This window comes from Falco cherrug, chromosome 5 (assembly GCF_023634085.1).
Source record: "Falco cherrug isolate bFalChe1 chromosome 5, bFalChe1.pri, whole genome shotgun sequence".
NCBI classification, from domain to species: Eukaryota; Metazoa; Chordata; class Aves; order Falconiformes; family Falconidae; genus Falco; species Falco cherrug.
Genome location: NC_073701.1, coordinates 73,224,578 through 73,231,851, shown reverse-complemented (window position 1 = coordinate 73,231,851; position 7,274 = coordinate 73,224,578).

The following is a 7,274-nucleotide window of genomic DNA, read 5'->3' as shown; positions in this document are numbered from 1 at the left end:
TAGTAGTTGAAAACTTTCTTTTGATGACTGGCCTGTTTTATATTCACCTATTCTGTGTTCTGTCCACCTCTCTTTATAACATGTTTCTGCTCTCTTGATGTTCTTAAATAAGAATATCTATTTAGACATATTCAAACAAATTTTAGACAAATTAAAAAAAATATTTGGAACAAAATCACTGTTTTGGGGGCCTGAATCATTGGTTGGAAACACTGATTTTGGCAGCTGAGAGCTTCTGACATTATCCAGGAAAAAAGAGAGTGTGAGTGAAGCCATTAAAAAAAATTATTTCCATTGTTTTGATAAAAAGCCAATTTGGTCTCCTCTCTACCAGCACAGTGTCCTCAGGTAATGAAACGCAAAGCCCTTCTTCAGCCATCACCTATACTGCTTACAGAGATTCAGCACATTAGGCAACCACTGTGTCATTGTTTGCAGTCATTATGACATCTGGTTTTGTAGTCCTAAAGAACAAGAAAACTTGATTCTTGAAAACACTCATTTAACTTGAGTCATAATCACACAGGTCACACTGATGACCATCTACAGTGAAATACTTTATACTCTATGTACGCATGCAAGAGGGAGAAAGAGGCCTGAAGAAATACCGAATTACATGGCACATTTTGTGTGCCTCTTGGAAAACACTTGAAGTTATGGATTTAAAACACTTAGCATTATGATTATCACAAGATGATTTACTTAGTAATTGATAACCTCATGAAATAAGACATATGCAACCAGGTAATCTATCAAATTGCTTGTCTTTTAAGTACTGAACACCATCCAATTCCAACCACATGACCTCGTTTCAATCTTGAAAAAGGGCAGAAGATTCAAAACCAGTTACATTTCTGGAAGTTTTGTGAAGATTTGGAGCACATTAGAAACAAGAAGGAGAGACTCCCCACGAAGAAAAGGCAGACAGAAGTTCACTGTACATGCATGCTTGTAGGTCAGGGCTAATTCCTCTATGTATATAAGTCTGGAACAGTCTATGCTAGGTGAGGACTAACCCCTACATGTGCCTCTTGGCTGACTGGGGGGTTCATATTCCATATGAATGGTATCATCCCTATCTTGCGGAAGGTATAAATCCATAGCGGGGTATGAGCCTTCTACTGCCTATGGAGTAACAAAAGCATCCTACTATGAGGTCTGAAATACATGAATTACTCGTACTAATGAGCAAAACTAGGTGACCAGATGGACTACATGATCTAATGGTATTTCCCAGCCTTAAGTAATAGAATTATGATAAAGCAACTGTATTGGGTTGGGATACGATATACTAGAGAGGACAAAATAAATATCTCAAGTTTTCAGAACATTCCTAATTTTGAATTACTCAGCATCACAAATAGATTCTTCAAGTTATAAATGGCAGCTGAGGAACCCAGATTACCTCCTGAATTTGTCACATAAAGGCATTTCAAAATCAAGCTTGAGTTTTCCACTCTCAAGTGTTGTCCCATTCAGTGTTACATCGTTAGGTGAAAGATCCTTTACATGTAGGTATTGAACTATCATTGATGGTCCTAGAAGACCTGCTTTCTTATGGCCTTCTTGGAGGCTAACACCCTATAAATAGCTAAGAAAAAGTAACCCTATTTACTAATTATTCTTTTTCAAATAAGAAATCCTGGAAGGATGTTTTGTAAATAAGGCATCAAAAGAAAGTAAACCTGCACTTTATTGACAGTGTCAGCAACTGCTGTAAGTTATGATCTCAAGATATGTTTCATAATATGATGAAGACTGAAAACATTCAGATTTAAATGATTGCCAGAAATCTTTTAGGAAAATATTACTTGCATAGAGAAATCAAATAGCTACAGCTGCAAGTTTGCCAGTTTACTTTTCAAAAAATATAGGAACTTTTGAAAGCATACCTCTACCTACCTACTCCCCAGCTTTCAAGTGATCCCAGATTTCAAAGTTTCACCTTCTACAGTATGGGGCAGTTTCCCAGCAGTGCCCATCATACCTGTATCTGGTCCCCCAAAAGACCGTCATGGTATAAAGATAACTAAGCTTAGCTAGTTTGAATTTGGCTTATAACTATTTGGCATTTTTTAAATTTGCCCTTTCACACCATTGTGCAGCATGAAAAGAGAAAGCAAATTGCACTATATTGGGCTGAGTTATCATTCAGATAAAAACACTAAGGAAATTCACCGGAAACATTTTTGTATGCGGTTACATCGTTGACGTCAATTCAGAAGTTCTGTGTATCTCAAGAACAGATGTCAGTTTTCAAATGTTTTGTATTATAAATAAATTGGCTTTTGACCCGAGTAATGAGATAGCTGTACTTTGGCTGTAAATACGATTACTTATGGCTAAACAACTGCAAATTTCCAGCTCTGAGACATGTCGACTTATGGAAAAACATGACTCAAAAAACCCCCCAAAAACAACAACAACAAAAAAACCCAAAACCAACCAAACAAAAAAAAAGAAAATAAGGAAAAGGTAGAGACAAAATATTCTGAAGGTACAACACGTATTACTGAGAATTAGAGTAAATAGGTTTGAAGAATCCTTTTTAATCAACAGTGAGAAGTATGAATGAAGATATGTTGAGATATAATGAATGAAATCTTAGTGGTTTCTCATTTTACTTTACAGTTTTTAGTTCTTTAGCGTCTGATCAGTAGGCTAAGAAAAAATAATAATGAAAAACCAAAACCCAAGCAAAACAAAACTCCCAAACTTCAAACCTGAAATGAAATGATCCAGTCTAGAAATATTGTTCTCTGACAAAATTCCTTCTTTGTCTTGAAAGCTGAAGCAATGCTGCATCACTGTCTCTTATTCAGGTGAGTGAGTTCCCCTTTTTCACAGATTGTAAAGAAGGGTTTAGTTGGCATGGGAAGCCACAGTTGCCACAACAGAAGGGGCTATGATCAGTTCAGTCAAGAGCTTGGGATCAGTCCCACAAAGTCTCACTGAAATATATCAGTCCAATCTTCTAGTCTGACAAGGTAAAATCTGAATTAAATTGAAGGACAAAATCCAAAACTGATATAAAGCAAGCCACTACTTAATCAGTGTCCAAATCTGAATGGGGTCAAAACTGGCCTAACTCCATGCCTGTCATTTCAAAACCAAGTGATACTAAAAAACTATTACCATAATATCATTTTAAGGTATAAGTGACACTAATACCTCACTACCAACTGGCAGTCTTTCAAAAATGACCTGTTTAGTTCTTTCACCTATTTCTGTCTTGAAACCTTAGAGGATAAACTATCTGTTCTCAGATTTGATGATGCTGATGACAAAACTGTCTCAGTTCATTTTCCTTACATTCATTTTACCAGTTCTGAAGACTTGTAAGGATGGAAACAAAACACAGTGAGTGAATTTGCACCCTCCTGCTGAGGTATTGCTTTTCCACAGCAGACTTGGCTTTTGCAAAAAGTTTATCCTGGAAGATGATGAATCTGTTGGCTTTGGGTGCTTTGATGTCCTCCTTTTTTCTCTTTTCAATGACTTCACAAGGGACTATCAGAGAAATGAACTAAATGTCTGCTGAGAAAAGACATTAGTCTTAAAACAATTACCTATCTAGAGGAAATACTCTAATTATAATAAGTACAGATACTAGAAATATTTCACTAAAAATTATTTTCTTTGAAAATAGCTGTTTCAAGAAGATATGTCTATGGACCTCTCCTTTACTATTCTTTTGTGTGTGTGTGTGTGTTTTGTTTTTGTATCGAAGATCCAAAGCAAAAAGACTGAAAAACTGAAAACAGATTAATCACAACATGAAAAATAGTCGTAAGAATAGGAAAATCTTTGTACCTCTGCCTAAAATGTGGAATTGGAGCTTTTTAGTTAAATGTGAACATTTTTTAAAGAAAATTAAAGCACTTTCAGCCTTGCTTCCTGCCTCCACCCCCACCCCCCACCCCACCCCACCCCGCCTTAAAAAATGCTTTTTAAGACCAGTTCCCAAACATCTCTCCGTTATGGATTTAAGCCAAGGCTGCAGTGGTGGCCATTCAGGAAAGTGGAAGCTGGCTCAGCAAATTGTGTTGGCACAGGATTTGAGAGATTTTCTGTCTCTTTCTTGTCCTGGAGACAATTAGCTTCTCATTGCTTCAGTTCCACTTCTGGAAGAAAAGTGGAGATTTCCTAAACTCAAGAAGGTATTGATAGGACTGATAGCTTGAGAATTGCAACAAGCTTACCTAATAATGCAGTCTGCTAAGAGCATCAATTGATCATTACTGGGTATCTCAGTCCAAACTCTAAATCTAAAACCATCATCTGCTGATGATTATTTACTATGATTAATTTTGGAGGAGCTGCAACTGTTGAGGTGCTCAAGGACCCAGCTGAATTCCAAAGTATCCTGAACACCTTGCACTACATCCTCATTATGTTCAGTACCTGAACTCAGCAACGGAGTAACACTTGATGGAGGCAGAGACTACACATACCATCTCATGCATAAGCAGAAAGGAGTTTAAAATACACCACAGATTTTGGCTATGTACATAAGAGAAGCCACTTTAGTATACAACTGACTGTGAAATGTACTAAGGAAATGGAGTGTAGGGTTTGTTGCCCAAACGAGCGTTACAACATTTCAGCTTGCCACAGTATTATTTGCTCTGCATTGCGCTCCATCACACAGTGTGAACTTCCCTAACGGCTGTATAGATTTTATCCATGGGGTCCTCCTCACACAGAACAGAAAGATATATAAACTATGAGGCATTTGTCAGCAGCTCCATTAGTGGCACTCTTTATAACTGAATTAATAGAAAGCAATAAAGGGAAAGTTCAGTGTTCTTTTGTTTTGTTTGGAAGTTTCTGTTTGATTTTGCAGACTCTGCAGCCTAGTCTTCATAGGCTTTTACTAAAAGTGCTAGGAAAACTTAAGGGGAAAAAACTGTTGGAAGTTCCATCTGGACCTTACCTCAATAGAAATGTTATCTTATTTATATAGAGAAGAAATTAATAATGACAATGCATAATATATATGAATCCCCAGAAAATCCTTTTGCAGAGTATAGGGAACTGACATTTATTAAAGCAGAAATCCCAGATGTGTTTTTGTCGTGTTCTAAATTATTCTAGCAAGACAGTGCTACGTGCACATCCAAAAAAAAATAAATCTTTGACAAACCAATCAGGTTTTGAATGCTGTATTCTGAAGAAGAAAAAGAGAAATTATATACTCATCCCCATAAATTAGAAAAATTAATTTATTGTTGGTTGGGAGAAGATTTGTTCCTTTCTGGAAAACAGAAGGATTTGTTATATTAATAAATTCCAAACGTTTGGAAACATCAGAACCACAGAAGGCTGTACTCTTTTTTTTTTTTTTTTTTTTTTAGTCTGTTTTAGCTTTTGCTGGGACTACCTTTACAGAATTTAATAATTCATATTTTTAAGCACCCACTCATTTCCATTGAGGAAAGAAAAAGATCCTTAGGAGGCTGACGCTAGATAGACCTAAAGCTACTTACCATAAAGCTTGACTAAAGATTATACTTCTTTGATTACAAAACTGCACAAGTGCTGGCCTGCACTTCCCCACTTGCAGTTCTCTCACCCTTTCTGTACAAGAGATGCCTTTGCTTTTCCTCATTATTTTAACTGCATTCTCAGCACTTCACTTCTCCAAGGTGTTTTGATAAATATTAAAGAACTAATAGTATGACATTATAAATTACTGTAACCAGTGTAACACTCCATAGCTCCAAATAGGATTGTGATTCTACTTAATGGAAGGCAATCATCTGACCTGGCCAACCTCCAGTCTAATAAAGGGGTCAGGCAGAGGGTAGCACTACAATTGTGTGATGAATAAATGATTTATGTGTGATGAATGGACATGAAATGATGGAATGTTTTCCCAAAGATCCTAAAGGATACCTGTGGCTGAACCAGGCATACTGCATGGGATTAGTCTGACCGCACAGTGAAACCTGCAATGTGAAAGCATATACCTGTCTCTTACAGTCAGTAGACAGAAGTGGGCATCGGCAGGGTGAATGACAGCTCATCCTAAAAGGAGACTTCTGAATGTTATAAAGTGTTTAAACCCACTTCTTTCATCAGTCATAGACAGAAAGCCAAGTACGGAGCTCAACAGCAGACATCTAGAATATAGACACAAAAAGATAGGCGAGGTGGGTCATATCTTATGCTTTTATATTACAAGACTGCTCAGCTTTTCTTTGGCACTCCTTTGAAAGAAAAAAAAAATAAAAGATGAGGAATTGGAGAGACAAAAGAATAAAAAAGGCAAGAAAAGAAAAATATATGGGCGCTACTGTAACTTCTTTGCAGACAGCAAACCATTTGAATGAGATCCAGAACCCTGAATGAGCAGTGGAAATGCAGAATTAGACACTTCAGGAATAAGTCTAAACAGCTATATGGAATTGGAACCTTTTCCAGAAAGTAGTCACCTCTTCTCCTTTTTTGTAGAAAATTAGCAAGGACCGATCTGTTCTTAGAATATCTTGAACTTTAGAAAGAAACCCCTACGTTGTCAGTGCCTCAGTCATCTGTACAAGGCTCAGGCTCTCTCAGATGCCATTTCCTTGCACTTTCCTTGGAAAGTAAATGTTATATTTATAATGGCATCAGTCTTGACCCATGCTCCAAATATTTTGCAAGCATTCAGAGATCGAGATGTCTTGCATAAAATCTCTGCAACAGTATAACACCTGCCTTTTAACAAGTCCCTTCAAGGAAAGAAAAGGCTTAAATCCTACAAAATACCTACCATCTCCATTACCTTTAACCCTCCCTTGCTTCACAGCTCCCTGCTAGCAACACAATCATGTTCTGTCTCATAAAGCTGCTGTTTATTTTTGCTATTTTCTATCTCTTTTTTCTGTGTATTTACATAAAGTTGACATCTTTGGACTGCAGGCTATTGAGGACAAGGCATCTAACTAAAGCATTGCGTTACACTAGCTGTGACATTCCAGAATACCTGTTTATGACTGATTTCACAGAGCAGAAGTGTTATTGCCTGCAACATCTTCATTTTCTTTTTTCAAACATGAAGGAATAGGTTGTGATAGCAGCTGATAGCAAGAGACAAGGAGGTAAATCCCCAAGTATTTCACACACAACCAGCGCCCCTTGCTGCTCAGAATTGTTCTGATATAGGTGTTGTCAGGTTGCTGGCGAGAAGGCTCTGCAAAACATCTCACAGGACTCCTAATCTGACAGCCTGACACTGACTAGTGCTTCACTCTGGGAATGCTCATATTAATGGAGGATGTGAGTTCAGC